Here is a 26058-nt window from a genome sequence, read left to right as displayed (position 1 = left end):
ACTTGAATGGCGACCACCCGGACGAAGGAACGTGCAGACCACTGCTGCAGCAAGGTAAGAAGACTTAATTCTTACAAACTCTGCTCTGCACCTTCCTGTCTGGTAGGTCACCTTCCCGGTAGTACTCCTGAGGGATAGAGGGGCCACATGAGGGTGTTTTTAGTGTAAAAATCTGGTCAAGTCTATATGTAATCCTACCCTCAGGATAAAGTGCCTGATCTCCATGACAGTATTTGTATGAATGTTGTAGAAACCCAGTTTTGTGTCACAAATGCATTTTAGAATAAGGAAATTGTTTTTGGAAAAAACTTCCGATAATCCGGCAAATTACCAAAAACATGTGTACATGCTTCAGGTGACTATGGGGATTATGATAGGCTAAATTTTAGCCCGGAAATCGAAAATTTTGTGCAATCTGATAATCCGGCAAAATACCGAAAATGTGTGTACAGCATTGAGGTACTTGCGGAGATTATCATGCACTGATTTTCAGCTCAAAATTCCAGAATTTTCTGCAATCTGATAATCCGGCATGTCAAATGAACAGCTTGATTTTACGTTTGCCTTAGGCCTCATGCACACGACCGTAGCCCGACCGTAGCCGTGTGCACGCCCGTGATTTTCGTGTCGGCCGGCTGCGGACTGTCAGCGGACTGTCAGCCGCAAGCCGCCCGCACATGCACATGGCCGGGCCATTGTTTTCAATGAGCCCGGACCGCAACTCCGGACCATAATAGGACATGTCCGTACTTTCTGCGGTCCGGGTTCCCGGGCCGTGCACGGACCGCAAAAACTACGGTCGTGTGCACGGCCCCATAGAAAAGAATGGGTCCGCAATTCTCCCGTGGATTTGCGGGGGAATTGCGGACGCAAAAACACGGTCGTGTGCATGAGGCCTTATTATTTGGATCAGGAATATTTGTCATATTACTGTTATGGTGTGGAGGATATCTCCTTGAGTGGTGTTTAAAGTGAATAAGAAGAAAGTAAGCTAGTTATAAAAGGAATTTAATTCTCTGGCCAGAGTAGAAGAAGGTTTAAAAGGGTTTTGAGGGGATAAGTAACTGTATAAAATAGGTGAGAAAGGTAGTGTGGGACTTTCCCTAACAGCCAATAGCCATAGTGTTTGTTAGTGAAGATAAAAACTGAGAGAGAAGGGTAAGAGTCATCATAGCAGGGCTATGGGAAACAGTCACGGCAAACGAGAGTTTGAGGTATGGCATATGGGTGAGCAAGCACCTGTTAAAAGGGTGTAAGCTTACTAGGGGATCGTAAATCCAGAAATTCACCTATCAGGAAAACTACCCCCTACATAACTTAGGGTCTGCCTATAGGCGACCACTTATAACTAGACAATGGGGAACTGGTGTCCCTATTAAGTACGGAAATTAGAAACTGTCTAAAACAGATGAGAATGGAATTCGTCTGTCAGCTAAAATCTGTAACAAGAGTAAGTACGGAAGCTAGAAACTGTATAAAATAGATGAGAATGGAATTCATCTATCAGTAGCTAAAATCTGTAAACAGGAGTAAGTACGGAAACTAGAAACTGTATAAAACAGATGAGAATGGAATTCATCTGTCAGTAGCTAGAATCTGTAACAAGAGTACGAGATGAGCACCCCAAAGGACAAACCGCCAAACAGGTAGTAGCAGAAAGAGAAGGTAAAAAGGCAACGCAGGGAACAAAAAAAAAAAAAAAAAAAAATAATTAATGAAAGCATGTGGTCTAGAATCCCATGGAAGGTTAGACGCAGGAAAATGGAATGAATGTTGTGACACAAAACGTGGATGGCTGAAAGATGAAAAGTGTCAGAGGAAATTCATATTTTATAAAGTAAAGTTTAAAGCAAAGGAAGTGATAGAAGTAGTAGTTGTTTTAAAGTTGCAAGTGACCTTATAGTAAATTCCCATATGGTATAATTTAGAATCAACTAGTGTGACAAGAGAAGGGGGAGGTGGAGAACAGCTGCTAGTGAGATAAGAAATGTCATCTTGTTCTTGAAATGAATGGACACAACATTAAATGCTGATCCAGCCGACGCCCGGTAATGGCGTCCGTACCTCATGTTGAGTGTGTCCTCATTGTTGGTAGGAAACCCCCTGCGCACTGTTTCCAATGGGAGAGGCTGCCCCCCCCTGCCCCTGATGTGGCCACGCCCGGCCCATCCAAATCAGTATGAAATAATCACCTTGTTAATTTTGTCATTTGTAGTGTTTTTTCTATTTTACAGAAGTTCCAGTCTAGTTCACTGATGAAACAACACGTAATTATAAGATAGAGATGGTGGCCGTCAGATTGTACGGTTAAACATTAACGTAGATAATTTCTATACAATGGTGTGATAAATGATTGCAGATACGTATGTTGTTTTGCCGGCATTGAAAGTGTTAAGTTGTGAGAAGTTGTGAGAAGCTTTGAGTGTGTGACCCCCCTCCCTCCCCCCTAAAGTGTGCTGTGTTTGGGAGGAGGAGGAGGGGGGCTGACTGGGTGCAGTCTGCAGGGCTGATGAGACAAAGGGATTTCAATATGCACTGCTGAGATATATATATATATATATCAGTAATGTCTACAAACCGAAATAAATTTCTTCTCTTTTGCGCAAGCGCTGTTGGTTATAAAAGTTACGATAATTATGTGTTATGATGTGATCAGATTTCATGTGTTTTGATAATTCAGATGTATTAAACTACAGATACTGTGAGACACGGGGTTTTGAAAATGTATGTGCCCCCACCGTTATACTGTTTATTGGTTTGCAGTAATTAATGTTATCAGAGATAATATTTTCTGTTTTATTGAATAACTAACTACAATTGTTTTATTTTTGATTTCACATAGAAATAATGTCATTGTAAAGATCAAATGTTTGTCAGGAAAAAGTCATTTTTGTTTCAGGCTGTTGTACATTACAAGGGGTTAAATTAGTGTTATGTTGAGATGTAGTTTTGAACTCTGCTACATTACTCTCGCAGAGTCCACAAAGGGGGGAAGGGTGAAGGAACTGATTAGGTACAATTTTGGTTTATGTGTAAGAGACCATCCCCCTCCAGCAAAGTTACACAGGAGGTGATGTGACGTCACTCACACGAGTCTTTATGGATTTAGATGAGGGAGAAGGCAAAACAAAACTTGTATATTACTGCTATTCTAACTCAAGTACAGCCTAAGCATTTGTCAACTGCAAGACATTTGAGATTAACCTGTGCACTCCTTCTCCCTGAGCAGGTCACACTCCATAGCTGTACTACATTGAACGCAGCTACCTTACTGCCTTTGGAGCAAGGGGGAGAAGACGTAGGTAAAGTATGGTCACAATTTTTGCCTGAAACTGATGAACATGATTGTATGGCCCTTATGGCCCAGGAAACAGTGGGGTTCGCACATGTAAGAGATACCCCACTCCAAAACCCAGACCTAATACTCTTTGTGGATGGTTCAAGGTATTGTGTAGAAGGATCTTTTCTTACAGGATATGCAGTAACCACCGAAGATGTAGTCCTAGAAGCAGCCTCCTTACCAGCGTCCCGCTCAGCACAAGAAGCGGAGCTTAAGGCCCTGGCAGCAGCATGCCAACATGCAGAAGGAAAGACAGCAAATATATACACTGACTCTCGATATGCTTTTGGGATTGCACACGATTATGGCCCCATATGGAGGGCAAGACAATTTTTGACCTCTGCAGGTACACCTGTAAAGAATGCAGACTTTGTAAAATACTTGATGGAGACCCTGATGTTACCTACTGAGGTAGCAGTAGTAAAAATTAAAGCTCACACTAAGGTGAGTTCACCAGAGACAAAAGGGGAAATGCCCTGGCAGACGAAGCAGCAAAGCAAGCAGCACAGAAGCTACCCGTGTTAGCAGCCGTATGTCAGATAAAAGATCCAGAGGAAACAAGACCAGCTGTAAGCCCGGAACTACTGCAAAAACTTCAAGGACAAGCAACAGAAGAAGAAAAAGACAAGTGGACGGCCCAAGGAGCAACGCTACGAAAAGATGGCCTCTGGCAGTGCCAGAATAAACTGTGCCTGCCTAAGACAATGTTCCCAATGATGGCCCAGATAACACATGGAGCAACTCACCAATCAAAAACGGCAATGATGGACTTGGTTAACAAAACCTGGTATGCTCCAGGGTTTAGTGTGATGGCCAGCAGTTTTACACAAGGATGCATGATCTGTGCAACACATAATATTGGAAGAACTGTAAAAGTACCACAGAAGCACACACCCAGACCTATATATCCGTTCCAGAGACTGCAGATAGACTATATTCAATTACCAAAAGTCGGTACCTATGAGTATGTGCTTGTTTGTATTGATCTCTTTTCAGGATGGCCAGAAGCTTTTCCAATAACCAAAGCTACAGCCGTAGCCACAGCAAAGAAACTGATCAACGAGGTGGTGTGCAGATATGGAGTTCCAGAGATGATCGAGAGCGACAGAGGAACTCATTTTACGGGTGAAATCATGAACTATGTGTTGTCAGCTCTAGGCATAAGTCAAGCCCTACATACACCATACCATCCACAAAGTAGTGGGAAGGTTGAGAGACTAAATGGGACTCTCAAATTGAAAATCCAAAAAGCAATGGTAGAAACCGGGAAACCATGGACCGAGTATCTACCATTAGCCTTGTTCTCAGTAAGATATACGCCCACAAAAAGAACAGGTCTCAGCCCATATGAGATCTTATTTGGGTCGGCTCCCAGATTAGGATGTTATTTTCCACAGGTGCTCCAAATGCAGTATGGTAGACTAACAGATTATGTATCAACCCTGAACAAACAATTGACCAAGGTGCATGCACAAGTCTTTGCTTCCATTCCAGGTCCTGATTCAGTTGAAGGGACGTATAAGCTAGAACCAGGAGATTGGGTCGTTGTCAAAAGACACGTGAGGAAGAGCCTTGAGCCACGGTTTGATGGTCCTTTTCAAGTCCTACTCGTTACAAGCACCTCAGTGAAGCTCGAAGGAAAGGCAAGCTGGATTCACGCCAGTCATTGTAAAAAGGTTCTTCAGCCAGAAGAATGAAGATCTTTGCGGTTGTTGCGGCGGTTGTTGCGTGTGCTCTTATACAAAAAGGCAGAACTGCTACTCCTGTACACGTAATCAGTACAGAATCACTGGAACAGTTCAGGACAGGGTGGGCGAATGCCACAGTGGATAGAAAGCAGGGTAACTACACCTGTAAGGCCAATGCCCCGTGTTATACTACAAATGTGACTACAACCGAAGGGACTTGGAGAAAAGGACCACATGAAGGGACTGTGTACCTTCACATAGACAAAACAGCCAACATTAGCATACAAGAAGAGACGCCGGGGCTGTTGTTTTGTTGTTATGAACCAGATTTACAGTATCTATAGAAATATACAACCAGTAAAAATAGAAACGAAATGATAAATAAGACTTATGAAAGATGCAACAAGGAGAGGCTCAACTCTACGATTGTAATAAAAGAAACTGATGGGATGATATTATGTATGAATAATAGCCAAATAAGAAATAGAAGATATTTTGTATTCTTGATAACAATTTTAAGAGATAGTTTTAAGCCACATATAACAGTACAAAGTCTAGAAAGAATCGCACACACTTGTAAGAGCGCTGTAACCCAACAGCAGAAAAAGAATGTACACTTCAATATTTCCTTCCCTGAATCCCCCAGCTGTCATAGACAAAATAGAGAATGGTATGACACGCTATTAGGAGGGGTAGGAACGGGATTATGAGTATTGAATGGTATACAGGTAGAAACAGTTATGAACAAATTAAACTCAGTGGGAGATGACACATGTACTGCATTAAGGATAGGTGCCTCATGGTTACCTACTACCTTTGCCATACAACAGAAAGGGTTAGCTATAGATGAACTGTTTCTAAATGTTTTCAATGAAAGTATTCTAACCGAATATAGAACATTACAGAATGTATCAACTTTTGTAAATTGGACAGTATGTACGCTTAAAACGATGTGGCAACAAGAACAGATGAATAATTTTAAGAATAAATTGTTTAGTAGTCATGTTAGGCAATGGACAGACATTCTGCCCGTAGGAGAGAGAAATGATACGTGGTTATTGTTCCAGCCTGAGTATACTGAGTGTACACCTAAATGGTGTGCAGGAAGACTAATAGCATTTAATGTGAAAAATCCTACTCTATTATGCAAATTTATTGTTATGCCAATGGTAATGATTGATCCGGTGACATTATTAGGACAATATTGGATGCCAGAAATGAAAGGAACACACATAGATTCTCAAAATAAGACGAGGAATATAGATTTGTGCCAGTTAACAGAGCAAGGATATGTATGTAATGAACAGTCAGGGATATATGAACCCTGTCTAATGCAGCACCAGGATAATGTATGCGCACTCACTATAATCCCAGAAGCTAACCTACAGGTTTATATTGAAGTAGGTCCACAGCATGTATGTTTAATAACTAACAACAAGCAGACCCTTAGCCAGTTTAATCTCATAGGACCATTTTCAGGATGTCTATACAATGTGACGCATTTGACTTGGGGGAACCAAACTATAGTGTTCCTGCCTACTTTAGAAGAAATAATGTCCACTGTATGGGTACCTGAACCTTTGCCCTATGGAAATTTTAGTTTGCCACTGGAAGAGTTAAAACAAGTGTTACAAAAGTCTAAAGACGTAAAGAAATTGATAGCAGCCCATAATGTAACTCTAAGTAAAGTGAAAGTATTGGCTACAATAGCAGCTAAGGAAGTAATAAATTTATCGTCAGCAATAAAAGATGCCAGTGCCCATCACTGGTATGACATATTTACAGGATTTTCCCCCACTGCCACTAAGATACTGCACGTGTTATTCCAACCCTTGATATGTTTCATAATATTGTTTATATTGCTTACATGTTTTAATTGTTATACATTTTGCAAAATAAGGGAAGCATTCAATCAGAGGCCTATACATTATGATGAAAGAGTGTTGTGAGATTACCCCACCTACATACCTGTGTGAATCAAGTGAAGAAATGGATCGAAGCCTTGCTATCAGGAGATAGAAGTAGCATTGGAATTTAGGTGTTGGTAAAATCACAAAAGGAGGGATTGTTATGGAATAAATATATGTATAATGTATCTGGGACCTCAATGAGTGCAATGCTGAAGAGAAAACATGTATTAGAATATATGTTGGGTATTATTGAAAGGTAATGGAATAGATTTGCAGACATTCTGTAGATAGTAGAAATTGGGGCCCTACAAGGACTTACCAGACACAAAGGAGTCTGTTTATATGATGTTTGAGTTTCGGGCATACAGCTAAGATAGATAAGGACCAGACACCAGATTAACAACTAGATATAAGAACAATGTACATAGAGACATAAATCACGAGGGAAGAAACCACAAGAATGTAAATGATTAATGTGTGTCTGCACGTATTCATGTGATATTTTTACTATATAAACTCTGTGTCTCTGCAAATAAAGTCAGAAGGATTTTTACCTTGAGAAACGTCTCAGTGTATCTGTTGCTTCTCCGAGCTCGCACCCCCCCCCCACCTGATTTGAACCTGCATGGAGATCAAGGCGTAAAGTGACCTCATTGCGACAGCACAAAGTATCATACACGATTGGCTTAGATACAGGGCCCCAGCAGACAATATAATACATGATACGTTAAGAGCTCATTCAGACGAGCGTGATTCTCGTCTGTGTGCTGTGCATTGAAACAATGTGGCTGTTCACACACGCGGGAGTTTTAACACAGCGAGTGTCCGTTGCGTGAAACTCACTGTATGTCCTATATTGGTGTATTTCACGCACCTAGCCGCCCATTGAAGTCAATGGGTGCATGTAAACCACGGACGGCACAGGGACGACATCCATGTGCTGTCCGTGTTTCACACATCAATTACACTGAAAAAAAATAAGTGTTTGCAAGTGCGTGAAAAACACATGCCACACACAAAGAACACTGATACAAAAATGCAACGCACACGGACAGATTTACGTGCATTTTTTACGCATGTAAATCTGTCACACCTTGGAGACTGGTCCTTGTCAAAATTGGTCGTTCAGAGCACAAAAAATAATGGATGACAATTCTCTAAATCTGACATTTCAGCCGATCAAAATCACTAGTGTATGGCCACCTCCAGAGTCATTTAATATTGGGCTAGCTGAGTAAGACTAAACCAACTAATATTTAGAAACACATTAACATTTTGTGATGATTAATTGACTAATTTTTTGATACAGCGCTCTAAATTTCCTGAATAGAAACAAATTATAACGTTCTGACTGCCTGAAGCCACCACTAGGGGGAGTTTAATAGCTTACTGCATACTATTTATTATTGAATCCAGTGTACACATGTATGCGGTAAGCTCCTGAGTTCCCCCTGATGGTAGCCAGACTTTTTTTTTTTTTTGTTATAACCGCCTTAGCAGGGGTTTTGAGCTTTGTGTCAGGTGAACAGAGCCCTTTAGCCTATACAAATATACATTAAGAAATTAATCCGCACAGAATTTTTGGTGTAATTAGATTAAATAAAATGCTGTACAAAAGTAGACATTTATTTTAAGTGATAATATAAAGTATAAAAAACATATGAAAGTAAAACTTATCAGCTGCCTCCACCATTATCTTGATATCCTGGAAAACCTCAATAACTCCCTTGATTTCTCAGTGCTTTAACAAGATACATTTTATAAGGATGAATATTATAGAAGATCTTGTTTCAAACACTCCCTAGTCTCAGTCAAGACATTGCAGAATCTTGAGGGAATGGTTTAAATGTATGAGTTCTGCTAAATGTCATTCTCATGTTTCACTTTCTTTCCATCTTATACTATTCTGCCTTTACCGCTGATTCTTTTCTCCTAACCCTGGCTACTGTTTATATTACTGCTTTTTAAAAACCCTCTTACTTTCTATCCATCCTTCGCCCAAACCTCTCCTTAGTCATATATTATTGTTTAAATAACATATGTTATAGCCGCAAATCCCGACCACGAGTCTGGTGATCCAAAATAACAGGCTCATAGGCATCTATGAAATACACTCGTGTGAAACTAGCCTTAAAGGAATGTATCATATATTTAATTTAAGTATCATCAATTAGATGTAAGTCTGTAGAACAGAAATATGTTTATTTAAATTTTTTTAGTTGTTGTACCTATTTATTTTTAAAACATTTGCTTGGGGCTGCTATATTGGAGGCACACAATTCCTTCATGTATTGTTTGTATAGAAAGAATATGTGTGAATATGAATATGTGTGCTTTATGGCAATTGTAATAAATAGGAGTTGTCAGAGAAATTTCAATAGGAAGTGATGGAGTATAAGCCCCTCCTCCGAGGATCAGGTAGTGGCTGAGGAAATGTATACGAAGCCTTATCTATGTGTTTATTGAGTAGCGTTGCTATCCTGCCTTATCTATGCCCCCAGCAGTACAATAGAGCTGTCATCTCCATCCCCTATGATATTGAGATGACCTGACTCTATCCCAGTTTATACAGCAAAACAGAAGTGTTCTGCTTCCTGGAGGCAGAACAAGGCACTTACTAATATAATGTATTTAGCCCTTCTTCCTTTTTCTGAAGTTTCAGTAAGCCAAGCCCCCAGGTGAAGAACATCCTATCCCCCGCCGTCACGTCCATCTTAGAGCATGACATGGGCAGGCAGAAAACTAAACTCGTTCATGCCTGAACGAGCCGGAACTTACGGCCCCTCCTCTGCTCTTTCGCTGGATTCCGACTCGTCCAGGAACAGCGCAAGCGCTCTAGATAGTCTTCAGATGCCATCTGCGCATGTCCTTTTTTAAGTTCATTATGCGTATGTGCGATCTTCCTGTCAGTACAGGACGAATGCATGCGCAACTGTGAATATACTGTTGCTCAACAGTGTTAGAAAATAAAGATTTAAAGGGTTTTCATACTGTCAGTTAGGTTAGTGTATATATAAATATAAATATATATATATATATATATATATATATATATGGGTATGTATGTGTGTACTGCATATATATATTTATATATACACACACACAGCCATATATATATATATGTATATATATATATATATACCCACACACATACTCATATATACAGGGTGGGCCATTTATATGGATACACCTAAATAAAATGGGAATGGTTGGTGATATTAACTTCCTGTTTGTGGCACATTAGTACATGGGAGGGGGGAAACTTTTCAAGCTGGGTGTTGACTATGGCGGCCATTTTGAAGTCGGCCATTTTGTATCCAACTTTAGTTTTTTCAATGGGAAGAGGGTCATGTGACACATCAAACTTATCGAGAATTTCACAAGAAAAACAATGGTGTGCTTGGTTTTAACGTTACTTTATTCTTTCATGAGTTATTTACAAGCTTCTGAACACTTATAAAATGTGTTCAAAGTGCTGCCCATTGTGTTGGATTGTCAATGCAACCCTCTTCTCCCACTCTTCACACACTGATAGCAACACCGCAGAAGATATGCTAGCACAGGCTTCCAGTATCCGTAGTTTCAGTTGCTGCACATCTCGTATCTTCACAGCATAGACAATTGCCTTCAGATGACCCCAAAGATAAAAGTCTAAGGGGGTCAGATCGGGAGACCTAGGGGGCCATTCAACTGGCCCACGACGACCAATCCACTTTCCAGGAAACTGTTCATCTAGGAATGCTCGGACCTGACACTGATAATGTGGTGGTGCACCATCTTGCTGGAAAAACTCAGGGAGCGTGCCAGCTTCAGTGCATAAAGAGGGAAACACATCATCATGTAGCAATTTCAGATATCCCGTGGCCTTGAGGTTTCCATTGATGAAGAATGGCCCTACTATCTTTGTACCCCATATACCACACCATACCATCAATTTTTGTGTTCCAACAGTCTTGGAGGGATCTATCCAATGTGGGTTAGTGTCAGACCAATAGCGGTGGTTTCGTTTGTTAACTTCATCATTTACATAAAAGTTTGCCTCATCACTGAACAAAATGTTCTGTGTAAACTGAGGTTCCTGTTCCAATTTTTGTTTTGCCCATTCTGCAAATTCAGTGCGCCGATCTGGGTCATCCTCGTTGAGATGCTGCAGCAGCTGGAGTTTGTAAGGGTGCCATTTGTGAGTAGCTAATATCCGCCAAAGGGATGTTCGACTGATGCCACTCTCCAGTGACATGCGGCGAGTGCTACGCTGTGGGCTCTTGCTGAATGAAGCTAGGACAGCCACTGATGTTTCTTCATTAGTGACAGTTTTCATGCGTTCACATTTGGGCAAATCCAACACTGAACCAGTTTCACGAAACTTGGCAAGCAGTTTGCAAACTGTAGCATGGGAGATGGGTGGTCTCGTAGGGTGTCTTGCATTGAAATCTGCTGCAATGACCTGGGTACTGCGTTTACTAGACATCAACACAATTTCTATCCGCTCCTCACGTGTTAACCTCTGCGACATGTCAATGGCTCTAAACAAAGAGAAGCTTGTAAATAACTCATGAAAGAATAAAGTAACGTTAAAACCAAGCACACCATTGTTTTTCTTGTGAAATTAAGTTTGATGTGTCACATGACCCTCTTCCCATTGAAAAAACTAAAGTTGGATACAAAATGGCCAACTTCAAAATGGCCGCCATGGTCAACACCCAGCTTGAAAAGTTTCCCCCCTCCCATATACTAATGTGCCACAAACAGGAAGTTAATATCACCAACCATTCCCATTTTATTTAGGTGTATCCATATAAATGGCCCACCCTGTGTGTGTGTGTGTATATATATATATATATATATATATATATACATAGTTACACACACATACCAGTATACAGTATATATATATATATATATATATATATCTATATATGTGTATAAATATATCATACCTCCCAATCGCCCCAGATTCAGCGGGACAGTCCCGGGATGTGGGCAGTGTCCCAATGTCGCAGGCGGTCGGTGGTATGTCCCGGTGTCAATTGTATCTGCGTTCTCAGGACGCAGACACAGTTGAATCCAATGCTGTAGCAAGGAAACGTCAGCTCCCTGCTTCAGCATTCAACTATGGAGTCCCCGGCCAGAGCAATGCAAGCCCTGTGGCCAGGGACTCCTGTCTTGGGAAAGCCCTTGACATTACTGTCCATATATGGACAGTGATAGAGCTTTATAAAATATAACTTTTACTTCATATTGTTTAAAATAATGTGCAAAACATACACACAGGACAAATTTAAAGGCTAAAAATGTGCTCTCTTTTGTGAGAGAAAAACTGACATTCTGTACGTTTTGTGCAGAGTAAATGCAAAGCTCCAAATATTACTGCATAAAGGAGGAGGTTTTTTCAAAGGTATATTTTGGGGTAATCCACCCCCCTACCCATTCTATAGTGTGTCCAAGTCCATCTTGATCCTGTAGCTGGGGACTGGGAAACCTCCTATTTTCCTTTTATATGTGTCCAGGCAGATAATGGGAGAACAGCATTATCTGCCTGGACACATATAAAAGGAAAATAGGAGGTTTCCCAGTCCCCAGCTACAGGATCAAGATGGAGTATTTATGCTATAAAAAACCTTTGGTGGAAGGAATAAAAATACCACCTGACATCTATTCATATATGGACAGTGAAGTCAGTGGCTCCTCCCGGAATCCCCAGCCAGAGCGCCATCTTAAAGACCCAAACATCAATGTCCACATATGGCAGTGACGTCAGGGGCTCCCTCCAGGAGGGGAATCCCCGACCATAGCGTGGCCGATGCTCTGGCTGGGGATTTCGCTCCTAAAGCGAGCCCCAATGGCGTGATCTACGGGAGGGTGGCACTATCTACATGGGCACTGTGGCACTATATGGGTACTATCAAAAAGGCGGACACTGGCACTATCTACATGGGCATGCTGGCACTTTACATGTGGGCACTGCGGTAATGTGTGGGCACTGGCACTATCTTTGTAGGCACTATCTATAGTGGGCACTGTGGCACTATACACATGCGCAGTGTGGTGTTTTCAGGGAATTGGGACAAAAAAACCCTGACAAATGAAATCCAACCATTTTTTAACGTCCATGAAAAACAAATGGCAAACGGAAGAGCAGATAAAAACGAACAGAGGGATTGGAAATGGATAAAAACTTGGAGACACGTTGATGCAAAACAGCCATGAAAAACTGAGACCTTATGCACACAACGGTATTTTTGCAGCCACAATTTATCCGCATTGTTGCGGACAAATTGCGTACCCATTCTTTTCTAAGGACCCATGCACACAATGGTCATTTACACGAATCGGTGCGGGGGCAGCAAATCTGGACCGCAAAAACTCAGGACAAGTTATTTTACGGTCTGGATTTGCAGATTCACCAATATTGGTGAGTTGTTGTGGATCTGTGAGTACAGATGACAGATGGATGCAAAACAAGGGTCTTTTTGCAAACCACAACTGACTAGTAGTTTTGAGGATCACAAACATCAATACGGTCATGTGCATGAGGCCTGACAGTTGATCAGTTTTTAATGCCCAGTTTTGAATGTCATGTGAATGTAGTATAAAATATGGCTCATATAGCCCAATTACAACATATGTTCAGGCTCAGACACAGTGGTCAGGAATAGGAGGTGGTAAGACTCTCCTCTTATAGTATAAAGCCCTGACGACAACTTGCTGAGAAGAAATAATTCCAGCCCACCGGGCTCACAGCGAATGGTCAGAGAGAAAGAAGTCAGTCCTGTTGACAGACTGCTCTTAGAAGACTCTCCGATCAAATGCTGCACTAATTGTGACAACCCTACGCGTTTCAGTGTCACTGATAGATGTGACACATCATCAGGGATTGTATAAATGGATGCCGGTTAAGCACAATTTTGTACTAACATTTGTTTCTCCCGGCTCGTGCACGACTCTAATACAAATGGCCGCACACGAGCCGGCGAGACTGGGAGCATATGAAGGGCTCGAGCCCTCCCCCTGCACCGACGAGGCTGCCAGCTCACCACCAATCACACGCAGACACGTCACAACAATGACGTATCTGGACCGTGGCGAGCCTCCAGACAGCCCAGCCAATCAGGCTGAAGACCCTTGTTTAGGGTTTCAATGCGACTTTCTAACAAGATCATACTTTTTGACAACTTTTACTGTGAATAAGGGCTAGAATTATATCTATGGCCAAAATTTGCATCATTATAAGGCTTATTCGACAAGAATACATAGGATGGTCTGCTGATCATCGCTATATTACTAGTCCTCAGCATCTTTACCTATTACATGCTCGTCCGGGAGTCTGTTTGTGTCCGCTTCAGGTCTCCAGGGTTACGAAGGACGCTTTGTCGTCACTCTTCAGCCTGATTGGCTGGGCTGTCTGGAGGCTCGCCACGGTCCGGATACGTCATTGTTGTGACGTGTCTGTGTGTGATTGGTGGTGAGCTGGCAGCCTCGTTGGTGCAGGGGGAGGGCTCGAGCCCTTCATATGCTCCCAGTCTCGCCGGCTCGTGTGCGGCCATTTGTATTAGAGTCGTGCACGAGCCGGGAGAAACAAATGTTAGCACAAAATTGTGCTTAACCGGCATCCATTTATACAATCCCTGATGATGTGTCACATCTATCAGTGACACTGAAACGCGTAGGGTTGTCACAATTAGTGCAGCATTTGATCGGAGAGTCTTCTAAGAGCAGTCTGTCAACAGGACTGACTTCTTTCTCTCTGACCATTCGCTGTGAGCCCGGTGGGCTGGAATTATTTCTTCTCAGCAAGTTGTTGTCAGGGCTTTATACTATAAGAGGAGAGTCTTACCACCTCCTATTCCTGACCACTGTGTCTGAGCCTGAACATATGTTGTAATTGGGCTATATGAGCCATATTTTATATTTTATTATTCAAATTCAATTTTAATCGTTCTATTCAGGCAGTTAATCAATCTACTCAGTGAACGGCATTCATATTACTAATAGTTGGATTCATCATGTGAATGTAGCCCATGTATCTATTTTTTTATTAGCCACTATGGGGCATTATACTGTATGGTGGCAGCAAAGAGAGCATTATACTGTATGGGGGAAGCTATGGGGGCATTATACCATATGGGGACATCTGTGTGAGCATTATACTGTATGGGGGCAGCTACGGGGACATTATACTGTATGAGGGCATATGTGTGGGCACTATACTGTATGGGGGCAGCTATGGGGCAGCTATGGGGCAGCTATGGGGGCATTATACTGTATGGAGGCAGCTATGGGGGCATTATGCTGTATGGGGCAGTTACGGGGCATTATACTGTGTGGGGCAGCTATAGTGGCATTATACTGTGTGGGGGTTCTATGGGGGCATTTTACGTATCTCTGTATAGTGATTGTAGTCGTCACCTGGGACACTACTTGAGAGTGAAGTGTGTACATATATGTATACACATTAAAACATATCTACATATTGTATATAGATATCTCCATACACACACACACATATACATATATATATATATATATATATATATATATATATATATATATATATATATATATATATATATACACATAAATAAGATGTGTGTAAATACATATATATATATTTGTGTGTGTGTATTTATGGAGAGCGGGCAAGAGCGCAGTTTTGTGGGGGCATATAATAAATGTGTATTCACACATGAGAATAGGGGAATCTTAGCATTTTTATTATACTGCTGGGTTTATTGCGAAACACACTTTATTATACAGCTGCACAGTGGTAGCTGAGAATGACAGGCAAAGAAGGATGTGCTGTGCTTGTGCTGGGAATGATGCATGTTGTGAGTTTTACTTTAATTTTTGACATGTCCTGCCCACAAGCATCTGCTGAGAGAGCACGGAAACTGGAGCATGGTAAGGTGGAGAGGCAACATAAATCATAAATAATTTACTTTATTAGCTCTCAATACAATTCATTAGGGCTTTCGTTATTATCTGGGGTACTTTTGTAAGTATATGCTGATGGTGGCCAACCCCTTTAAGACAAGACGTGTCAGCCTATTGTCTGTTCTCCAGAGGCTAGTGTGAAAACTGAAGGATTCAAGATTTTTAGTCACATAAAAAATATAACAAAAAAATTAAAATGAAAATGTTTATAATGAAAAAAATTCTGATTCCCTTTAATTATGAGTGATTTTTCCCAAGCTGTCGTATCATTGTATAACTGGTCAATCCCTGTGATCACTTTAGAGGTGGCCATATCAGTTGTAACCCCGCTTTATCCTAAACATATAGACAAGAAATAACTAGGGGACATTTTTAACCAGTAAACAGAACTTATTTATTGGTATTTATTTCAAAATATATATTTTGGGGCAAATACATTGTTTGGTATCTCCTGTTATTTCCATGCTTAACCCTTTCCCATCGCTAATATGCCTATTTACGTCAGGAAAGGGTTTTTAAAAATGGCGCCTACTCGGAAGCCAAGCTAGCGCCATAGCCGCCGGTTCTCTGCTGTGTTGCATAGCAGTGTGTCATGGCTCTGGGGGTATGTGGACCAACTAGGCCTCTCCGCCTTACCATAGTAGCAGCTGCCCAAACTACCGACAATGAAAGTCTTTAGAACTAGAGTACCTGTATTGAAGTTCAGACAGACACGTGTCGTAGCAGACACTTTGTCGTAGCAGATTCCTTGGTACAGATGACATGTAGCACAGAAGTCACTTGGCGTGGCAGTGGCAGATGACACTTGACATGGCAGATAATGAACTCGACTCCAACGCTAGACTTTACCTAGGAACAAACACAATTACTGGATACGGGATACAGGAAACCGGATACGGGAACACTGGGAGCAGGATACTATGGGACCATTTGCTAAATGAATATGGGTAGACACAACAACACTCAGGCACAGGAAGGACTTAAGTAGGACAGGGAAAACAGGAATAGGCTAGGGAAGAATATAGCCCTATGGGAGTGAGGCACAGATGGGAGCAGTACATGCTTGTTCCTGGGAAGAAGGAGCAGGATGCAGGCAAGAAGGTAATAAATGCTGGTGGCCACTAGGGGAAGCCAGATAGCGGCAAACGGCCACCACCTGCGCTACAGTACCCCCACCCCTTTACACCCACTCTTCTTAGGTCCAGAACGCAGGAGGAACCCCTTGATAAGCGCAGGAGCATCAATGTTCTCTTCAGGTTCCCATGATCTCTCCTTGGGACCAAACCCCTTCCAGTCAATCTGGTAGAAAATTTTTCCTCTTACCCTCTTATTGTCCAGAATCTCCTTGACTTGGAAGATGTCAGAAGCACCACTGGGAGAAGTTACAAGACATGGGGATTTGCTGTAGCAATTCAGAACCACGGTGTAAGGAAAACACCTGTTCCCTTAAGATCACCATGACTACTGTTCTAGCTTCTGGATGGCTGTGGTTTTAATTTAAGCCTACCTCTTTTCTCTGTCCTTCTGCCTATCAGGTGTAGGGTTAGTATTTATACCTGGCTTCCTCCACCTGTTCTTTGCTTTTGATTTTCCCGTCTGCATGCATTGATCAAGCTACTTACCTACCTACACCCTTTACCTCTGACTTCCGGACTTCTTGGAAATTAGACTCGGCGTGTATATGGATAAATCTTGGTTTACCGATTTTGATTATCTGCTCCTGGCTGGTTCTGACCTCTGCTTTACCTGATATCCACTTGCTTACTGTTTTGGATGTTCTGTTTATCCTCTGGCTGTCTGGTTCCTATTCAGGTTTGCCTGCATTGCACCTCTTATCCAACACTGAACTCTGCTAAGATAACCTGGGTTCTATGCAGCAAAAACCATCCTGCCTTGCGGTCGGCTTTGGCAAAGACCTTAGAGTAGCCTTAGACTCTGTCGATCAGAGTTGTGATGGATTTGAGGCTGCAGATTTATTTGCACGCTTTCTCCTGGCAGTCTCCAGCAGCCTTTGGGGAATTGCCCAACTAGCAATCCATAACATAACATAACATATATCCTTTCACGGTTGAACCTATGCAAGCCCTGTTGGAACAGATGGACAATCTGACTCAGCTTATACAAGAACTGGCCATGAGGGTCCAACATCATGAAACTATGCAGGCCCAAGCAGTCATTCCGGTCGCAACTCTCGTGGCACCTAAGGTGAACTTACCTGATCATTTCTCTGGTGATCATAAGTTGTATATATTCGACTAAGACCTATCTCCTTGGGTACTGAGCAACAGCGAGTGGGTATCGTCATTTCAGTTCTGCAGGGTAATCCTCAAACCTGGGCCTTTTCATCGGGACCTGTTGCCCCTGAACTTTTTTCTGTGGAGACCTTCTTTGCGGCCCTAGGTTTAATTTACAGAGAACCAGATATCACTGCAGTGGCTGAGGCCAATATGTTATCTCTCCAGCAAAGACTGCATCCTGTCGAAGAATATTGTTCGGAATTTTGACTAGGGTCTATTTCTTCTCAATGGAATGATGCTGCACTCCGATGCCAATTTCGCTGAGGCCTTTCTGAAACTATGAAAGATCTCTTAATAAATTACCTTTCGCCCTTGACTCTAGACGATACCATGACCCTTGTTGTGTGTTTGGACCGACCACTACGTGAGCACAGAAATGAAAGGTCAGTGATGACCGCTCCCCTTCCCTGCGCTGAGATCCCTTCATCTGATGCACTAGAGCCCATACAGTTGGGCTCCACTATGTCTTCTCAGGAACTGAGAATTTTTTGAAACCGCAAGGGACTGTGTTTCTATTGCCGGGACGCTGGTCATACACTCAAGAACTGTTCCAAAAGTCAAGCATCCAGAACGTCCAGCTCCGGTATTGCTCTGCTATTGATAATACTCCTCTCACTCAGGGATTGGTCAAGCTCTCTACTGCGCCTGTTACATTGGAAGTGTGTACTTTACATTCTGAATAAATCACTTTCTTTATTCTAGAAAATTTGCCTTTTGAAGTAATATTGGGTATTCCATGGTTGCAGACACATAACCCGGTTATTGATTAGGTAAAAGCAGATTTGATTAAGTGAAATTCTAAATGTAATGATTCTTGCATATCTTTGTCTACTACTAACGTATCTTGTAACGCAACATTGTTCCCTGAGTGTATTTAAGATTTTGAGGATGTCTTTTCTGAAATCGGTTGTGAATCGTCATAAGCCGTACTACTGTCCCATTATACTTCTCCCTAATGCGAAACTGCCCAATTGGCGGATTTATAATCTTTCTGCTACGGAAAGACAGGCCATGAAAGATTATATTCAGGACAGTCTCTGTAAGGGTCATATTCGCCCATCTACTTCTCCGGCGGGTGCAGGTTTTTTTCATTATTGAAAAAAAAGATGGCGGTTTAAGACCCCGTATTGACTATTGTAAATTAAATAAGATTACCGTCAAGAATCAATCATCCCGGACCTATTTAATCAGATCTCAGGAGCCAAGTGGTTCTCTAAACTAGATGTACACAGGGCCCCAATATGGTTCGTATCCGCAAAGGGGGTGAGTGGAAGACAGCATTTAATACTCCAGATGGTCATAATGAGTATTTGATCATGTCTTTTGGTTTAAGTAATGCTCCAGCGGTTTTTCAAAATCTGGTTAATGACATTTTCAGAATTTTCATTGGACGCTATGTGGTGGTGTATCTGGATGATATTCTTGTGCTTTATTCCGATTAGTCCTCTCATGTTCAACATTTAAGGTCCGCCCTTCAAGTACTGAGGGAAAACTGACTTCACCTGAAATTGAAAAAATGTATTTTCGGAGTTCAGGAAGTTAACTTCTTGGAATATGTGCTGTCTCCTCATGATTTTCGTATGGACACCGCTAAGGTTCAGGCAATTCTTGATTGGGTTCAACCCATTTCACTAAAAGCTTTGCAGAGGTTCTTGGGTTTTGCTAATTATTACCGAAAATTTATTCAGAATTTTTCCTCCATTGCCAAACCCTTGACGGATCTTACGAAATTGGGTTCTGATCTTGTAAATTGGAAACCTATTGCGGTCTCCGCCTTTGAAACCTTAAAACAGTGTTTTATGAAAGCGCCTGTACTTGTTCAACCTGACCTTTCTAGTCCCTTTATTGTTGAGGCTTTTGCCTCAGAAATAGGTGTTGTTTCAAGGGTCTTCATTATTGACTAATTTGTGTGCCTGTGCTTTTTTTTTCCTCTCAAATTTTTTTCCACGGAAAAAAATTACAATATGGGTAATCGTGAGCTTCTTGCTATTAACTGGGCGTTTGAAGAGTGGCGCCACTTTGGAAAAGGAGCCAGACATGAAATTACTGTCTGAGCTTGGTGGTTTAAGTGGCTTGTAATATACACTACCGTTCAAAAGTTTGGGGTCACCCAGACAATTTTGTGTTTTCCATGAAAACTCACACTTATATTTATCAAATGACTAGAAAATATAGTCAAGACATTGACAAGGTTAGAAATAAAGATTTTTATTTGAAATAATAATTTTGTCCTTCAAACTATGCTTTCGTCAAAGAATGCTCCATTTGCAGCAAATACAGCATTGCAGACCTTTGGCATTCTAGCTGTTAATTTGCTGAGGTAATCGGGAGAAATTTCACCCCATGCTTCCAGAAGGCCCTCCCACAAGTTGGATTGGCTTGATGGGCACTTCTTGCGTACCATACGGTCAAACTGCTCCCACAACAGCTCTATGGGGTTGAGATCTGGTGACTGCGCTGGCCACTCCATTACAGATAGAATACCAGCTGCCTGCTTCTTCCCTAAATAGTTCCTGCATAATTTGGAGGTGTGCTTTGAGTCATTGTCCTGTTGTAGGATGAAATTGGCTCCAATCAAGCGCTGTCCACAGGGTATGGCATGGCGTTGCAAAATGGAGTGATAGCCTTCCTTATTCAAAATCCCTTTTACGTTGTGCAAATCTCCCACTTTACCAGCACCAATGCAACCCCAGACCATCACATTACCTCCACCATGCTTGACAGATGGCGTCAGGCACTCTTCCAGCATCTTTTCAGTTGTTCTGCGTCTCACAAATGTTCTTCTGTGTGATCTAAACACCTCAAACTTCGATTCATCTGTCCATAACACTTTTTTCCAATCTTCCTCTGTCCAATGTCTGTGTGATTTTGCCCATATTAATCTTTTCCTTTTATTAGCCAGTCTCAGATATGGCTTTTTTTTTGCCACTCTGCCCTGAAGGCCAGCATCTCGGAGTCACCTCTTCACTGTAGACGTTGACACTGGCGTTTTGCGAGTACTATTTAATGAAGCTGCCAGTTGAGGACCTGTGAGGCGTCCATTTCTCAAACTAGAGACTCTAATGTACTTGTCTTGTTGCTCAGTTGTGCAGCGGGCCCTCCCACTTCTCTTTCTACTCTGGTTAGAGCCTGTGTGTGCTGTCCTCTGAAGGGAGTAGTACACACCGTTGTAGGAAATCTTCCGTGTCTTGGCAATTTCTCGCATGGAATAGCCTTCATTTCCAAGAACAAGAATAGACTGTCGAGTTTCACATGAAAGCTCTCTTTTTCTAGCCATTTTGAGAGTTTAATCGAACCCACAAATGTAATGCTCCAGATTCTCAACTAGCTCAAAGGAAGGTCAGTTTTATAGCTCCTCTAAACAGCAAAACTGTTTACAGCGGTGCTAACATAATTGCATAAGGGTTTTCAAGTGTTTTCTAATCATCCATTAGCCTTCTAACACAGTTAGCAAACACAATGTACCATTAGAACACTGGAGTGATGGTTGCTGGAAATGGGCCTCTATACACCTATGTAGATATTGCATTAAAAACCAGACGTTTGCAGCTAGAATAGTCATTTAGCACATTAACAATGTATAGAGTGTATTTCTGATTAATTTAATGTTATCTTCATTGAAAAAAACTGTGCTTTTCTTTCAAAAATAAGTAAATTTCTAAGTGACCCTAAACTTTTGAACGGTAGTGTAAGTGGAGTTCTAAAACCGGAGTTAAAAAGATGAGTTAAAGCCCCAGTAAGTACTTTTCTTTTACTTTGACAATTGTTCACTGTTTTGTTGTAACTCGGATAATGGATAGCAAGATTGGAGGTTTTCTTTAGTGCACAGTTTGCCATATGAATGCACGAATGGAGCCGGAGTTCCAGGGTGAATAGCTCTGTGGCAGATGTGAGCATGTTGTTCACCTGGAAGCTCACATTAGAGATCTGGAGGAGCAGAATGCAACACTGAGGAAGATAGACAATCTTCAGCTGAGCTTGCTGCTCACGGAACATGTAGTTAGTGGGTTAGAACTGGAGGGTGAAGACATGGGTGAGCAGGATCAGGCAAGTAGCTTGGTTAATGTAGTTAGGGGCAGTAGAAAGGGGTCTCAGAAAAGGAAGGCCAATCCTGTTTCTGACATTCCAAGCAAAATTGCCAAGTTGGGTGATGATGCGAGAGTGTCGGTCTCAGAAATGGCAGCCCTAGTGGATACTGATCTCCCTAACAGCCGGGAGAACAGCCCAGTTAGTAGTCGGCGGGATGGTAATGCAGGTAAGGCAAGACAATTGATAGTTGTAGGGGATTCTATAATCAGGAAGACGGATAGAATAATTTGTCGCCAAGACCCCCTCAACCGAATGGTTTGCTGACTCCCTGGTGCCAGGGTTTGGCATGTGGTGGAACAGGTGGACAAATTGCTGGGAGGGGCTGGTGATGATGCAGCTGTCGTGGTCCATGTGGGTACCAACGACAGAATAAATGGTAGGTGGAGGAGCCTTAAGAATAATTTTAAAGAACTAGGCTACAAGCTGAAGGGAAGGACCTCCAAGGTTGTATTCTCAGGAATACTGCCTGTGCTATGCGCATCACAGGAAAGACAGCGGGAGCTCAGGGGGTTAAATGCATGGCTTAAGTCTTGTGAGGCCTCATCTAGAATATGCAGTTCAGTTCTGGGCTCCAGTTCATAGAAAGGATGCCCTGGAGTTGGAAAAAATACAAAGAAGAGCAACGAAGCTAATAAGGGGCATGGAGAATATGAGTTATGAGGAAAGATTAAAAGAACTAAACCTATTTAGCCTTGAAAAAGGACGACTAAGGGGGGACATGTTTAACATATATAAATATATGAATGGCACATACAAAAAATATGGTGAAATCCTGTTCCATGTAAAACCCCCTCAAAAAACAAGGGGGCACTCCCTCCGTCTGGAGAAAAAAAGGTTCAACCTGCAGAGGCGGCAAGCCTTCTTTACTGTGAGAATTGTGAATCTATGGAATAGTCTACCGCAGGAGCTGGTCACAGCAGGGACAGTAGATGGCTTTAAAAAAGGCTTAGATATTTTCCTAGAAAAAAAAATATTAGCTCCTATGTGTAGAATTTTTTTACTTCTCCTTTCCCATCCCTTAGTTGAACTTGATGGACATGTGTCTTTTTTCAACCATACAAACAATGTAACTATGTAACTATGTAACCATAAAAACCTGAATTTTTTAGAATCAGCCAAAAGACTCAATCCCAGACAGGCTAGTTGGGCCTTGTTCTTTACCAAGTTTGACTTTATTGTAACCTCAAGCCCCGCATCTAAAAATGTCAGGACTGACGCATTATCTCGAAGTTTCTGTTCCTCACAGGTCCCTGACATTCATCCTGAACCTACTTTATGTAAGGGGATAGTGGTTTCTGCAATATCACCTGATCTTAATTTGCTGTATGTTCTCAAAAGGTCAGAGGAACCTGAGAGCAAACTTGTACGAAGGTACCTTTAGACGGATATTCCTTGAGAACAGCCAGACTTTGGTACCCAGAAGATACTGAGGCGGCTTTCTTCTTCTTGTATCCGCCTTTCACTTCATGCGATCGACTGCCAGCAGGATAGAGAACCGGGTTTGCTGCCAGATCTGTAGAAAGTCCCTGAATGCAGAGTCAGCTGCGGGCACCTGGGACGTAGCTGAAACAAGAAGCGGAATTTGTGGTTGTTGGCTGTAGACAATGAAGAATGGTGAAGAAGCAGTGGACTCACTTGTGTGGTTGTTGTATGAGAACTCGGCCCAAGGAAGAAGCTGTACCCAGTCATCATGCTGCATGGAAATGAAGTGTCATAGCTAATTCTCTACGATTTGGTTAATCCTCTCGACTTGGATGTTGACCGTATACAATGTGAAATGGAGTGGAAGTGGTGGACTCACTTGTGTGGTTGTTGTATGAGAACTTGGCCCATGGAAGAAGTTGTACCCAGTTATCGTGCTGTGAAGAGATGAAGTGGCGTAGATAATTCTCCATGATCTGGTTGATCCTCTCAACTTGCCCATTGGACTGGGGATGGTAGGCTGAGGAAAAGTCCAACTTCACATCTAGGAGTTTACAGAGGGCTCTCCAGAATTTCAAGGTAAACTGAACCCCCTGATCAGACACAATATGAAGGGGCAGGCCATGTAAGCGGAAAATGTGCTGGAAGAGCTGTGCCCATTAAGGAGCAGAAGGTAGGCCGGTCAGCGGGATAAAATGTGACATCTTTGAGAATCGGTCCACCACAACCCAGACCGTAAGGCATCCTGCCGAGGTCTGTGACAAAGTCCATTGCTATATGCTGCCAGGGAGCATTGGGCACAGGCAAAGGTTGGAGCAGGCCGGCAGGTTTGAAGTGAGCAACTTTGTTGGAAGCACACACAGTGCAGGAAGCGACAAAAATATTTTTTACACCATCTGATACACGCAGGAAACCTCCTCCTCCAGTCCAGGTAGAAGGAGATATGGAGTTTGAGGTTCAGAGGTTTGTGGATTCTAGGAGGGTCAGGGGTACTCTCCAGTACTTGGTGCACTGGAAAAGGTATGGGCCAGATAAACGAACTTGGGTTCCTGCCCATTCAGTACATGCTGGTCGTTTAGTTAAAATCTTTCATTAAAAATTTACTTTGAAACCTAGGCCGAGGTTTAATGGTCCGGTGGCCCCTCGTAGAAAGGGGGTACTGTTAGGAAAACGCCTGTTCCCTTAAGATCACCATGACTACTGTTCTAGCTTCTGGCCGGTTCTGGTTTTTTGAGCCTTCCTCTTTTCTCTGTCCTTCTGCCTATCAGGTGTAGGGTTAGTATTTATACCTAGCTTCCTCCACCTGTTCTTTACTTGCGGTTTTCCAGTATTCATGTGTTTTGATCAAGCTACTTACCTACACCCTTTACCACTGACTTCTGGACATCTTGTAAATAGACCTCGGCGAAGTATTTGGATAACACTTTGTTTACTGATTTTGATTACCTGCTCCCGACTTGTTCTGACCTCTGCTTTACCCGATATTCACTTGCTTACTGTTTTGAACAATCTGTTTACCCTCTGTCTGTCTGATTCCTGTTCAGGACTGAACTCTGCTAAGACAACCTGGGTTCTATGCAGCAAAAACCATCCTGCCTTGCGGTTGGCTCTGGCGAAGACCTTAGAGTAGCCTTAGACTATGTCGATCAGAGTTGTGACGTATTTGAGGTTTCAAATTTATTTGCACGCTTTCTCCCAGCGTCTCCAGCAGCCTTTGGGGAATTGCTCAACCATAATTCTATAACATAATTCCATAACACAGGGGCTTTAGGAGGGACACGTGGAAGGAGTTGGGAATTTTGAGAGTCTGAGGCACCCGTAGCCTATATGACACAGGATTGAAAGGGCCAAGAAATCTGTGGGGAAAATTTGTAAGAGGGGATTTTAAAACTAATATTCTTCGACAATAATCAAACTTTGGCACCAGGAAGAAACTGAGGAGGCTTTTTTCTTTTTCTATCAGCATTTTTCTTCATGTGGTCTACCGCCTGTAGGATGGAGGACTTGGTTTGCTGCCAGATGTGAATAAAAGTCTTCAAATTAAGAGTTAGCTGCAGGTACTTGAGATGTAGCATGCACAGGAAGAGAAACACGTGAATGTTGGCTGTATACAGTGAAGAATAGGGAAGAGGCAGTAGATTCACTTGTGTAGTTATTGTAAGAGAACTCGGCCCAAGGAAGGAGCTGCACACAGTTGTCATGTTGATCAGAAATAAAATTACGAAGATAATTCTCCAGTATTTGATTAATCCTTTCAACTTGGGTGATACACAGAAGAAAAGTCCAATCTCACATCAAGAAGTTTACAGAGGGCTCTCCAGAATTTTTACGTAAATTGCACACCCAGATCAGACACAATATAGATGGGCAGTCCGTACAGA

The sequence above is a fragment of the Rhinoderma darwinii genome, chromosome 6, assembly GCF_050947455.1.
Source record: "Rhinoderma darwinii isolate aRhiDar2 chromosome 6, aRhiDar2.hap1, whole genome shotgun sequence".
In the NCBI taxonomy this organism is placed as follows: Eukaryota; Metazoa; Chordata; class Amphibia; order Anura; family Rhinodermatidae; genus Rhinoderma; species Rhinoderma darwinii.
The sequence above is the reverse complement of the archived record's forward strand: the minus strand, read 5'-3'. Positions refer to the sequence as shown.